Source organism: Dermacentor andersoni, chromosome 9 (assembly GCF_023375885.2).
Source record: "Dermacentor andersoni chromosome 9, qqDerAnde1_hic_scaffold, whole genome shotgun sequence".
In the NCBI taxonomy this organism is placed as follows: Eukaryota; Metazoa; Arthropoda; class Arachnida; order Ixodida; family Ixodidae; genus Dermacentor; species Dermacentor andersoni.
Genome location: NC_092822.1, coordinates 98,545,087 through 98,560,234, shown reverse-complemented (window position 1 = coordinate 98,560,234; position 15,148 = coordinate 98,545,087).

The window sequence follows — 15,148 nt, the reverse complement described above, 5'->3', positions numbered from 1 at the left end:
AATTAATGCGGAGTTAGTACTAGCATTTGAGACGCGCTAGACGTGGATTTTTTGTTGAGCAAACCACTCAATAAAAATGTACCTGAAATAAATTTAATTTTTCTTTGTGCGTGTGCGAATGTGCTCTCCACGGCCAGAAATAAAAGTAAACAATTTCCTTTACATTTTCTTCATCGGAAACGGTGTAAAAGCTTTGTGGACCTCAACAAAAAGTTAGGTAACAGTGTACATAAGTTATGCACGTTATATCTAAGTTATATAAGACCCTTTAACTACGACTTTGCACCGCCATACCGAACAATATTTGAGCGTAATGTATCATGCTGTAACTTTACAGCGTGATTATACCCATCTGGGCAAACACATATTACATCTTCCTAGAATCCTCGCCTGCCCCGCCCACACGTTGGCACGCACGAATACACAACGCGTACACACAGTGTATCAAGCTACCAACATGTCATTGATACCAATGACCTTATTTAGCAAGCCTTTCAGATTGAAGTAATTGGATCTGCGGTGAACGAGCGACGTGCAAAAGTCCAACACTTCGGCTGCGCCAAAACTGGCAGCGCTTCGTCCGTCTACTTCTTATGTCCCGTGTCTTGCACTGTTACTCGTTTGTTATGCAACATCTAGCAACTGACCTGATTTCGCACATTAGTGCAAAACTGCGCACTATCTGCCTCTAAAAAAAGGCTTTCTTTAGAACTGAACATTGCTTTTGACTACCTGAAGTTTCCTGATGCACATCCAAAGTACGGTACACGGTACAAGTACAGGAGTATTTTGACATTTGGTTGGCAGCGCAATGTGACCGCCGCGGGTGGAAATCGAACCCGCGACTTCATGCTGTGCAACAGAACGCCACACCCAGCCAAGCCACTACAGCGGTCAACAGGGCGAGTGTCATCGACCTCTCTGCCTCCCCTTTCTTTCATCTGTGTCTCTGCACTTGGAACTTAATATCTTCTCTGTTCCATTAAGGTGTGCGCATGAGCGCGACATATTTGTCTCGTAGTCACGCCGGCGCGGAACCGCGCAAACAAGAAAAAAAAAAACGGTTTCAGATAGTGTAGACATAGAAGACCCTCCGTGAAAAATTTGACTTCCGCAATACGAGCGCAAGCATCACGGAGAGCTCGCGAAAAATAGCCTTTGGTAATACCGAAACTAAAAAAAAAAGTGCCCCCATTACAGCTTGCCGGAAGTTATGCATGAAGCAGGGTGCGCGGCTCCTCCGCATGACCTCGAGATAAGGCGGCGCTCGCGGCCATGCATTATAGAGTTTCCCACCAGATACTGGCGCTGCCATCATTCAGCCTTCGTGGGAATGCTGTATAGTGTACGTGTGCGGATATTCGAAACTTTCGAATAACGAATAGCGTTCTATTCGATTCGAAGGCCGAATCAAATAGTCACTATTCGTGAACGCGAGTATTTTTTCGAACATTTTTCGAATACTTCAAAACGTCAGCTGCACCCCAATAAACATAAAATTGGAGCAAAAGTACGGTAACTCCTCGCCCCCACGAGCATAGTATAGACATGAAACATGACAATTTGCGTAGTGGAGCAGGCTACGTCACTTACGTAGCCATACTTTACAGAATGTACAGCGATCATTCGCACTCTCTTAAGAGCCCAGTGCATGCGAAGAAACTAGATTGATCCTAATGCTTTTTCAGTGCTTTTATTAAACAGCGCTTCATAACGTACTATGTGATGATATAAACTTGCTAAATTTAAGAATAATGAGATGTGAACCTCGTTATATATTAATTGTGAGAACGGCTGTTAATTAACTTAGCATTAACATTCATTCGAAAACTATTCGAAATGTATTCAATATTCAGTTGAATTCGATTCTCTTGTGGCACTATTAGATCTGTATTGGATTCGGCCTCAAAAATCACTATTCGCGCACCCCTAGAATGATGATTAATGTGTGGATTCGTCCGATTTTGCTACTTGTGGCTTCCGACGGTCTTGTGGTTTCATTTCTTGCGTTTTATCTGCCTTCATTGGCCTGAATTTAGAAGCAGTTCATACATCTTTTTTTAATGCAGAAGGCAATCAGATTCTGCGAAGACGCATAATCGCTGCTAATTGAAGCGTTTCCACTCGTTCATGCGTCCGTGGCCTAATGGTTTCAATGTCGGGCTTCTGTGCCAGATGTCCTGCGTTCAAATCATGTCGTCGGACAATTTTAATAACGTTTATTCAAATATTTATAACCAAGTAATTTCTTGAAAACGATCAGTTTGCAAAGTCAAGTAGCCGTTTAAAGCCAGAAGGACGAAGTTTATAGGCAAATCCAATCCATGTACTAAACCGTCATTCCCTTGCTGGCTCAACTGACCTGCCTGCAGCTCCCGTAGACACTACCGCCACCGTTCTATCTAACAATTGTATGAATCTCTATGCCCGTGGCTAAGTGACAAATCTCGCAGGCGACGTGCTCGGACTTGAGTCATAGCTGCAAACGGCGGGTTTTTCGCCTTAGTGCTCCCTTCAGTTGATAGTCGGCGTTCGTGTTGTCCACTTCTCTTGTGTCCTGTCTGCACGCCTCACCTTTTTCGCATGATGAATCTTTACCAACTAGCTCAGCTTTCTGTCGTTCTAAACGCCGGCTGCACGAGTCGTCTGCTTAGGAGCTACCGACACGAAAACTATGCAATCACCATCCCGGCGGTTGGCCAAGAACGCTTCAGTGGTATGTACCACTCATTTACGCCAAAGTGAAAGTTTCGTTGCAGTTTTTAACGTACGTCGTGGATGGTGCGCAGCGTGCAGTCCGCTACCAACGGGAACAAGTCATTGCAAAGTGTGTGCTGATATTTCCTTCGGACAAGTGCGGAGTCGCACAGCTTTGTAGCATATTACTAATGTTGCTGGCACTGGCATATTTCCTTATCCCTGCACAGTGCATTAACGTACTCTCAGCTGGCATCTACAGCTAGAGCGCTAGCTAATTGCGAATGTTTCTCTCATCTTTGCACCGCACTGTACATTTCGTTTCCAATTTCGCACAGATTAAGTCAGTGCTGTAAATGGTTTGCTTTCTTTCTTTTTTACCTCATAACTGAGGAAACGTGTAACGTTTAACAATGAGGAATTCTGCGCTTTTACGACATCTCACCTGTGTATTTTTTTATAACAGAGCCAACGTTTCTTTCTTCTTTTGTATGTGTGTATTGCGGACTTCATGCCCTTGTCATGAGCGTCAAATCACCTTTTCTTTTGCTGCGCATGTGTCAAGAACTGTGCACGCGTGCCAAAGCGGCAGCCATATAGGCCAGCGCGCTCTGCATTTCCGCTAATCTTCTGTACTTCACGCTCTCTGTACTGCACGGGTCATTGACGCGACCCAGTAAACGTGTCACAGGTGCCAGGCGAGGGCACTGTGGTAGGATCGCTCGGAAGAGTGTTTTATTATCATTATTTTAGTACTAAATGTGCGTAATGAAATTGCACTTGTCGGAGGCACCGGCTTCTGCTCCGCTCCGGCACGCATGAAAATAAGGCTAGTACGAAAAATTTGAGTCATGGTGGCAGAGAAAAGTGCGCATGAAAGGTTCTCCGACGAACTTGGAACGCAGTTTGACACATATCCTTATACGTAATAACGCTGGACTGACCAACAAAACAGAACGTTTGACGCACTCCTAGACTGCTTAAGCCTACACGCCCTGCTGTTGCATCGTGTAAGAAAAAGCAAATCATCTGAGGGTACGCAGCGCGAAACAACGGAACCTTCGGTGCAGCACCGTGTAAATGGATTCCCACAGCATGACCTACCACGAAAGGTCATTCGGGGTCGTATCAACGCTTTTGATAGGCGGTACGACAATTGCTTTAGTAAATAATGGGCGAAAAAGCTAGAGTACAGCACAAAGGGACCCGGAGCTATGTTTTTGCCTTTTTCCTTTATCTCAACCAGCCAAACACTATGCGTTCAATTTCTGAACAGCCAGCTTACTGGTGAACCTGACTTAACGCGGGTGATCCGAAATGATGCAGACATTGGTATAGTCTGTGGGCTTTGGCGGGGAGAACAATATTATCCTGTATTCCCCAGGATGAAAAAGACATGTATGAGGAACGTTTACAACGAGCGGACATTTTCCATCTAGGATAGCTTCGCAGAAGTTTGCATTAACAAAGAACTTCTTGTCAAATTTAAGAAGCCAATTATGGTAGTTGTGAGCAAATTACGGCTATATATAGAGACCCGCGTTATTTTTCAGGCAGGTACGGTTTTACTATGTTATAATTAGAGCAAAGCGTGTCCATGTTAGAAGTTTGCTACTATAGAAAACGGAGGTGTCATTAAAGTCTGCTTCCTTATGAGTACAGCAAACCTGTTTCGTTTGAGTCCAGTTATAGGTTTTCTTCATTTCAAGGATATGACATAACCGACAATTCTGGCGTGCACCTCCTGCAATTTCTGTGCGACCACTTGTGTTCCAAGCTTTGATGCTCTTCGATGTGCTCAGCGACGTGCTGTGAGCTAGTTGGTCTGAGCCGCTCGGATGACAGACCACCTTCGGAAGAACAGGTCTAAAGGGACTTTGCCCTAAGCATTCTTGCATGCACAAGGCCAAAAAGCCCCATTGAGCTTTTTGAAAGCGGCCGGACTGCGCGAATGCTTGTGAGTTGTCAGCGAACAATTCTCTGGAAGGGTGTTCACACTGACTGCCTCTTTATTTAATGGTATCATTAACTTTCTTCATACAGAGCCATTCAGTGTTGCTATTGTTTTCAACATTATTATAAATACTAGTCAGTTCATTGTTATCTCTTATAGCACAGTTCTACGTATTGGACAACGTGTACGTAGTAGCTAACCTTTCTCCTTCCCTGTATTTGCCATTTAAATCTAGGGTTTACGTAGTCTAGGGTTCTACGTACTCCGTAGTCAGGGACTCCGGATTTGAATTTAATTCTGAGATCGCGTGCTTACTAGCGCAACGACAAAGCCACTTAAGCAACCACGGCGAGTCCTTTATTTCCCATTCCTCTTAACCAACAAGCAGCACTCTAGAGACACGCTCTCCAGGCCGACCTCTCCTGCTTTCTATTGATTGAAATCTCCTCCTCCTTTCCTTTTTCTTATCTACCTTTCCGCAAATGTAGTGTAGCCAGTCGGTCGCAACCTTGGCTAACTATGGAGGAAAAGAAATAATCGTTTCTTTCTTCCCTGCCTTCCCTAGTCTATCCGGCTTCCTTGCTTCTGCGTGGGACGCTGGAGCCGCTGCACTCGCCTCGTAATCGAAGTACGAGTAGAGCGACTCGAACAGCGCGGCCGGTTCGCGAACGATGGTGACGAAGACGACGTCCGGTTTGAGCACGGCCCGCATCTCGGACTCGTTGAACCGCGTGTGGTGCGCCAGGAAGTCGAACGGCGGCTTCCCGACCGCGGCCATCGTCCGCGTGAAGGCGCGCGGGTAGCCCAGCAGGTTGCCGCGCGAGGGCAGCGCGAACGTCATGTTGCGCACCTCGCCGTATCGCATCAGCACGTTCTGCACCGAGGAGCTGGCGCACTTGTGCATCTTCAGGAAGCAGACGCTGCGGTTCGCGGCTCGGCACGCCGCTGGGGGCGGCTGCGTCGAAAGCGCGCGACCGCCCCGCCGCAACCTGCGCCGCAATGAAGTTCGTTATGAGCTTTGAGCTTCGAAGGAGCAATGACGTGAAATTTTAGCCGTATGACTTTTTCATTTACGGTAAATCAAAGTCTAAGCTCGCTAAAAACCATTGAAAGAGAACACTGGTAAGCGTCAAAGTGCCATAAATAAATTATCGTAATCCTTCTCTCTACGAACCAGGGCCCCGATGTACATGTACAACAACAACAACAAAAGCTCTTGCGGTGGAATGAACGATATGCAAGAAGTACAAGCACGTTTCTCCACACACCTCTTTTGACCTAACCAAGGTGGCGGACCTCGAGCTGGAATCGTAATCAAAGTTTCAAAATGCGAGTCCGATGTCTCATCATAAACATTAGTCAACATGCAGGCTCATCTCAAAAGCTGCGTCTCAACTATAACAGTGCTAGAAGGCGGTTATCTTGGCTAGGGTAAGTGAGCAGTGTGAGAGAGCCGGCTTGCGGAATTTTTGCCTGTCAAATTCCGGTCAATCGGGATGCCGGACTTACTATTACGTAAGGCGGCCAGCCAGTGGCAAAGAGTAGTTACGAACGAAAAGCGTTGGGAATTCGGCCAGTTTCGGCTTAGGCATGGGGGAAACAGATACGCCGTGACGTCATGATGTACTGACTTGCCCCGTGGCCGCGATCACTGCGGCTTCGGCTCACGAGCGCAGCCAGAACGACACGCGCCGCACTATTTAGTATTTCTTTAATGAGTTAAGTAATCATAGGAGCTCTAGGTATGCGTGAATCTTCTAACTAAACCGCTTGCTGAGGTTTATCTGAGGTTACTGGAAGAATCATGTATAGCTGCCATGTATAATATCTAATAAACACTCACTATTGTATGATACTTGTTTTTATAAGTATTTCTGATTTCATTTTACTCTGAGGGTCTCCCATCAGAGGGTACTACAAGGGGGTTGGTGGAGGTGTAGAGGAACAACATATACTTAATATGCAAATACAGGTTTAACATGGTAACTGCAAGATGACTAAATGTAGTGCAAACAACCTTATGTGCATTGTAATAAGGTACTGCAAGAACGTCATGCATTGCCCAGTGCATGTGTCAGTGTGTCATGTAAGCAGAGAACGTTATGCGCATACAACGCGCATGTTGCAATCCATGTAAAGCGGTTAATGAATTGCTATAAATTTGCCCATTTCATTCCTGCGCCTTAAGAGCAAATGAAATTGGCGCGCGCATGTGCTCCCGCGTACCCGTGCTACGCATTGTGACAAATCTTATACAGACTTGTATTTCTTCATTTATTCTCATTTATTCTAAATGCACCGGTCGCTACTTAGCCAGTCCCCGGTTCTGGGTATGTACCATAGAATGCGAAATCACAACCATTATTAACACCTGGCAATCATCTCATAAAACTGCTGTATTTACTTGAATACAGGTATACAGTGCAGTTACACACTATACAGTTAATATCGCGATACAAATACCCACGTGTTAAAATCGAAGGCGCCTCCGTAAATCTAGGATCGTAACAAGGGCTTTTCAATGACAACGTGAGATGTGTGCTGGCGCGGCGGGACGCCTGGCAAGCTATTCCAGCCGAATGCGTTGATAAATTAAACGGTAAGCAAGTACGGGACACACGGCAAACGCGTCACAGACACAAAACGCACAAAATAAGGGATTATAACGTACCTCCTTCTAGCCATGTGCCGCATGAAAGTTAAAAGGGCGAGCCACGCAGGCAGCACTAGTCCATGCTCCAAGTACACGTACCTGAAGTTGCCATTAGCGAGGTACACGTTCGGCGCCGACATTAGGACAGGCGTTTGGACTACTAAGCCCCGTTTGGACTAGTAAGTAAGTAACCTAGTAAGCAGAATACCTACGATATTTCAGAAGAGCAACACAATCAAGATACATAACGATGTAGAAAGAGGGGAACAAACCATAATTCCACTCCATAATTCTATCTGCTAGTGGCAATTGGTAGCACAGAAAAACACAGACAGACAAAGCGAGACAACAGATGAACACTGATACGTCTCAAGACGGCAAAGGGCGTTAGGTGCCTCCCACGCGGCAGCCCCCCTTCATCAGCGTCCGATCAGACGTCGACGCAGTTCTTGGCGACAACGACGTGACAACGACCACCGGATTCTGTAGACGCGGTAACCACCGCGAAGGCCAGGTTTCTCAGGCCACTGCAAGCTGACCGTCACGAAAAGCCTACGAATTGATGCACGGGCCCGACGTCGACCATGGCAACCGCGTCGACTTCGGCTTCCCAGATTGCCACGTGGTTGCCTCGTATGATGAGGCGATCGCGCAACATTGGAGGCGGAGTCCGGCGGAACGGTGCGGCATGGGAGGGATGTTACGAACGATTCGACGATTATGATTGGCCGAGATGCAGTCATCAGATTCCCTAGTCTAGTCACCTAGGGAAACGAATTGTTTAAACGCGGACACCTCTGGTGCAGTGAATGTGTTCTGACGTCTGCTGACATGTGTCCTGACGTTTCCTAATGTGTACTCAGGCATTTAAAGTGCTCCTACATGCAATTGGCTTCTATATCTGAAGCCAGTGTAAATAATCTAAACTAAACCCTTTCGCTCCTATTCGGGAACGTACTTATCCTTGTGCCTGAAGGATTCCTGGTGTAAACGCTACCCCGAGTCGCAACAATGGTGGCAGCGGTGGGATGGCACCTGCAGCCAATGCCAATCGCCAACAACTGGTTCGCGAGCGGCTGGATGAACGCTGCATCATGTCTGCACTGTACATTGTGAGTGCCTGGCTTTGCACTTGAGTCATCGCATTTTTAGCCTAGGCTTACTAAAAGCCGATATAGCATATACAACTGCCTCTAGTGATACCGTGGTCAAAGCGTGTCTCAGCAGTAAGCAGCTTTCAGCGTAGATCTGGACCAGCTACTAAAGTCAGACCTCATGCTTGTGCAGGAGCAATTGTAACGTGAAGATCTACCGGAATCCATACCAGTTGAAGGCGCCTAAGAATGAACGACTTCTTGGAACAGATTCAATATATAGAGGAGAACTGGGGGACTTAGTGCTACTTCGGGGGGGGGGGGGGGGGCAGGCACTTGGTTTCAGCTATATTGGCCAGGCCTTAACATCTCCTGGGAAAACAGAATTGAACCGGTGGTAGTTTTTTTTTTTTACTTGCATGGCAATTTGTGCTGGTTTCGTAGCATGTAATGTGGCATAGCAGAGCTGCAGCCTAAAGTAGTGACTGACCATGGAACTAATAAGTTTGAGGAGAGCTAGCTTGTTGTGGTTGTGTGAAGAGCTCGACCTAGAAGTAGAGGACGACAGGTCAAAAACCGAAATTCGTAGAGCCATTTCAGAAAGCAACAGAAATCAGAAATACTTTGAATACTTCGCAACCTATTTCTAAAAGAACAGGAACATGAAACAGTAAAACAGGAACAGGAAGCAATTAGGCATGAGCAGGAATTGAACGGGCAGGAATGGATTGGACAACAAGAAGAAGCAATCGACGCAATAATACAAGATATTGAAAGAAAGGAACAGGCAAAGCAGCAGAAACGTCAGGCACTCGTAGAAGTGGTGCACGGAAGGAGCGGAGAAGTAGCACGCACGGTTCTACCGGCGATAGAAAGACAGGCTAATCACTATGACCCTAAATGCACGCGCAAGGTTGATGCCAGATCCGTAGACCGTGGCGTAGTTGCTGAGAAGCCCGTTGATGAGGACCGGATTGAGCGCGACGAGATGCTATGGCAATTGAATATTAGAGAAGCAGCTACGTGAGCTGTAGACGATTTGGCACAGTTATAAAGAGAGTACGTCGCGAAGGTATACCTCTTGCAGAAGTCCAAAGTGACTCCGACTCATGAGACAAGAGCATCAGTGTAAAGTTCAATCGGTCAGAAAAGAGCTCTAAAGCACACTGTAAGCAGGGTAATGCAGTTGAGGCTCGAAAATGAGCACCAGAAAGCGTGCTAAGAGAAAGAGGCATCGCAGAGTAAGGAATGCGGCAGAGGAGGCAAAGCGGCCGAATAAAGGGAAAGACCGCTAAATCATGTGGGGAGCACCGTGAAAGAGTTATAAAGGCGCGTTTGTCGCTTGGAATATTTCCTGTCAGAACGCGTCCGAACCGCCGGACGAGTAAGAAAAGAAAGAAACATTCGGCACGAAGCCGGACTAAAGCCAGGGGGCAAATATGTTCCCGCTTATTACGTTCTTTTCGAGGTGTAGTAGGCACGACACAGCAGAGCACGAGGCGGTAAGGTAACGCGAATTGGTCATTCAGGGCAGTGCATTCTTAGTGCTATGCCTAGAAGGGATGTTGCCATTACGTAAAGTGTCGTGGGTCTGCAGCAAAGGGAATGGCCTACGTGCATTTTGTATTCCATGGTTGACAAAATGGCTTTCAGACCGCGCCCGCCTCGAGTACGGCGTAAAGATATGCCACAACCGTAGGCTGTTAGGAACGAAAAGCGGCGATACAGGTTTTTTGGAAGCAACAGCTTGTTTGTTTCATTATTTTTAGGGTTTGGTTATACGTTCTGAGATCTCAGAGACTAGATATCGTTTCGAGCTTTCGTTAGAATGTTTGTTTTAGAAGCTCAGCCATATTCTGAAAGAGATAGTTTGCGCACGCATAAATTTTTCGAAGTTTGTCTTCTCGAGATGTCGTTCTTTTTTTAAAACAGATCGGCTTCTTTTTTATGTGAGATACGCAGATCACGTCAAGTCCGGTTATTTCTTTGAAGCCAGTTGTGTGGCTAACAGTTCACTTTTCGGGTGTGTTCGTGAGATTTTTTTTTTTTTTTGAAGTAAAACGCGTTACTTGGAGGAGCCGTTGTTTTAACTGCACAATTTTAGATAGTGTTTGTACCATACCTTTAAAGCATGTCTTACGCGGAAACAAAGAAGAAAAGCGTCGGTGCGTGTCTCCCGCGTGTATTTAGAAAACGGCAGCATTTCGAGCTTCATTTAGAGCGTGAGTGCAAGTGCTCATAAGTAAGCACAATTATTGCTGCAGGTATGAGCGCGTAGTTTACGCAAGAGTTTTTTGTTTGTTTCTTCAGCGCTTGTCCTGTGTTACGAGAAAAAAAAATTAATATGCGGATCTCACGTAGGCCAAGGTATAAGTTTTGACCGTAACGTGAGAGCGACTCTGATAGTACGTCCGCGAAGTCAACGAGGCTCTCAGTGGCACTAGTTACGTGCAGTAACAACGGATGCAGAATACGCGTACAGGCTGTTAAGGGCGTTTGTACTACGTATATTTCAATTATCAATTATTTAGAACGTTTTGTGTATTCTAGCTTTGCTCTCTTACAGCACGACAGTCCGCTTTTGTAGAACTCAGAGATACGTGAGAGCTCCCTTCTGCGGCACAACATTTTGGGTCCAAATTATTCGGTCGAGCTAAACCTGGCGCATTTAAGCAGATTTCGGGCGCTTGCGCGTCATATGGAGGTTTGTTTCTGGGAGTGACTCTTCTTTGTCAGATACTGCGAGAAGATTGTGAATCCTCGCGTAATCTAAGAATTGTGGGCTTCAGCGAAAGTTTAGTGATCTGATGGCTGCTTCGATGTTTTTAAGAGATTAGGCAGATGCGTTGGTTTGTTCGCTATACTCGATGGCTCTCGGTTCGAGCACGGTGCTTTCCTGTGCCCTATGGTCGTGTGTGTGCTTGCTTGTTCACAGGGAGAAGGTCACAACGAAGCGAATGCTGGGACTCTAAGTTGCGGTGCGTCGTCAGCCTTTCGATCTGGAACATGCCTGAGATCGCGACTGAACATCGACTCATCGGGTAACCTTACAGCTGGTAACCCTCAGATCGAATCTCCCGGCGGCGGAGGAGTCTGTTACGTCTCAAAAAGGTAAAGGGCATTCCTTACGTGCTTCCAACGAGGCAGCCCCCTTCATCATCACCCACCCACACGTCGACGTGGTCCTGGCGCCGACTGTTGACAGGTCAACAAGGACGCTTCCTTCAAGGTGACGACTAACGGATTCTGTAGACGCGGCAACCACCGTGAAGACCAGGCTTCCCAGGTCGCTGCAAGCTAATCGTCACGCAGAGCGCACTAATTGATGCAAGAGGCCAACGTCGACCGAGGTCACTGCGTCGACTTTGGCTTTCCCAGACTGTCACGTAGTTGCTTCGTATGGGGGGGGGGCGATCGCTCAACATTTGAGGCTGAGTCTGGCGGAACGGTGCGACGTCATCGGAAGGATGTTGCGAATGATCTGACGATTATGATTGGCCGAGACACAGCCATCAGATTCCCTAGTCTAGTCACCTAAGAAATGAAGTGCTTAAAAGAGGATACCTTTCGTGCCAGTGTGTCCAGACGTCTGCTGACATGTGTGTCCTAACGTGTCCTAATGGGTACTCAGACATGCTCAGCTCAGACATTTAAAGTGCTCCTACATGGAGTGGGTTTCCATATCTTGAGCCAGCGTGAATAATGTAAAATAAACCCTTTTCTCTCGCTCCTACTCCCGAACGTACTCATCCCTGTGCCTGGAGGAAGGATCGTCTGTCTGTTCATGTTCTTCGGGGCTGCCATTTCTCAATATGTTGATCCGACAAGCCAAATTACCCGCAATTCGACTTGCTGCCCATGACATTATTTGCTACGAAAAACACTCGCTGGAACGCAGACACGTTTTACCTCATGACGACGTCGAATACGGCAATGAAGGCCATGGCGACCCCTACCAGCAGGCACAAGGCAGTGAGGATGACGAGGGGAACAGGTTGGCGTTTGCGAGGTGCTCCTGGGAGGGAGGCGAAGCCCTGCGAGGGAAATATGTATGCGCGCTTCACAAAAGTTTATTGTGTGTATGCAGTTCCAACCAATATACATACCTTGGACAAATAATGTACGTGCGCAGCCAGCCTGTAGACTTACGGCATTACATTGTGTCGACTGAAGTGTTGAAACTTTCTGTGAACCCCTTACTTTTATACGACTGTACCATACCACAAAAATTTAACTTTTCAACCACGTTGCGGAAGGCCTGTGTACTATTCACAGTCAAACATACTGGCCTATTAATTTGTAAAAAAAAAATTTACGTGATGCCTCCATGTGTTGCAGAAACCGTGACAGGGTATACCTGGTCCACCGTACGAAATACACAACATAATCAGAACTACATAAGTGAACATAGTCACTGAAAAATTAACACTCAAGCACATAAATGCGCAGCAATAAGCTAAACCTTCAGAAAAACTCGAATTTTCTGGAGAGGACAATAAATAGTTGAATATGCAGATTCCGTGTATTAGTTTGGGATTGGAGCACTGCACACAAGAGGTAACTAACTTTTGCGCAAATAATATTTGCAGAAGGTTTCTAAAAGCACTGCCAGTTTACTTAGTCGTATCCGTTTCTTTTTTATTTATTAAGATAATAAAACAGAGGCTACCCCATTTCACTTGGCAAATAGTAGAGGATAAAAATGTTAATAAATGCATATAGGTACCTACATAAAACAGACGGTCATGCAACGACCCCAAGAATAGTCTCAGATATTTCTCGTTAAAACAAAGTCAGCGGATGTCTACGGTATGCGAGTCTCAGATGCACGAATGAGACAATTATGCACGATACACTAAGTCGGCATTCTTAACAAGTGGTAGCGTCTTCAAAGAAGTATTGAAGTGCTCTCATTTAGTTGCGATGCAGTACTTTTGATAGGCATGGCCCTTATACTAGGGCAAGTAAATAAATTCCAATGTGTGCCAAATAAACGGAGTTCTTGTTCGAGGTGCCGTCTGTGTATAATGTGCCTGGAACAGTCCAAGAGTAGAAGGTATACGTTCTTGTACTGAATTCTGAAACAGTAATGAAATTAAATTACATGCAGAACAAACCAAAGAAAATAAACATTAAAAACACAAAGCAATATTGTTTATGCAACATTTTTTTTACATTTATTTGATGCCACCAACGGCTGCAGAACTTGCCACCATCCGTGCTGGTCTGGTGCTCAAAATACAGTCACTGTTGTTTCAGTCATGGTTTAGTTTTCTCAACGCCAATTATATAGCTATCCAGATTCTTATATTTCCATTTTGTCACAGACCTTATTTACAACTAGTCGGCGACCTAAAACACCTTTGTCACCACGCAATAGAGGAATGACACCACATAGTTATATTGTCATGGAGTTAACAAACGAGCTTGACTGACTGTGGTCTTTCTTTTATGGTGACCGACAGTCAGAGAGGGCGCGCGCTACGGCCCACTTCATAATTCTCGTTCTGGCGACTGACGGCTCCATTGGGCATCGTACTTCGGGTTAATATCAGTGTATACCGGACCATCTATGATTAGTAATGGTAGTGAGGATGAGGCCACTCGATCTTCCCACGACGGGACCTAATATATAGAAATTCCACTGTCGCCAACCGACAAAGGTATACAAGGCTTCGCTCGCTATAACTTGATAACTTAGGTACTCATCTACAGAAACGTATTCCATGTTGGCTATCGCGAGATAAAGAAACAATTCTGATTCATCTGTGGCTTGGCGTGGCTTTCACAAAGGCCTATTTATTCTGGGTCGTAATGGCCGACAGCACTAGATGCGACAACTGTGACTGCGACGAGGCGATTACCTGTCTTTTTTTTAATGCCTTCGCTGCAGAGGGCCTAGAAAATAGCTCTAGACCATACTACTTTGACTGCTTCTTGTCGTAAGAAAAACCTCGGATTCCTTAGCATATTATCAACTTTATTGCTTTGAATGCGGCACCCCACCACCCGCTCCCTCCATGCAGAAGTATCTCGCAATTAGACGATAGATTGGCATCATCTTCAAAGAAGCATCTACCGTCACATATCCCAATCCTACCCTGGACTTGTGGGAAGTAGTACTGTCCGGCTCAAGCTTGTAAGCGCAGCTGTGGCTGGTGAAGCGGGCGCAATGGCCGATGACAGCTGCTGTGCTTCTGTACTGAGGAGCCTACTCGCGGGTGGGAAAAGCAGTAAGACCAGCTTTCACCACACGATTCCTAACCCCTTAAGGTTTGAATAAAGTTTCATGCTGCTACTACTACTACTACTACTACTACTACTACTACTAATACTAATACCTAGTACTTGTTAAGGATGCCTGTTTCTTCATAAAAATGTTCAAGTGCGTTCAATGCTTTTCGCTGTGCTATTTTTGATGGCCATGGGCCCAACAATTTTGCGAGTGAGAAAGACCGGTGAGCATCAATGGAGTGTAGCTCTTCTTGTTCTAGCTGCCGTCGTTAGACACTCGCTACAACGCCTCCATTGGTGTGCCATCGTTGTGATGCCGTCGTAGTCGTGTCGTGATCGTTACTCCAGTTTCATCATCTGACTCTCGTCACGCCATCGTCGTCATGTCATCGTTATCATACAGGTTTTGCAATGCACCCATTGTCGCGCCATCGACACCATACACTCATCGTCATCCCACTTACCTTATGCCGTTGTCATGCTATTGTCGTCCCTGCATCGCCTTCATGTCATGCA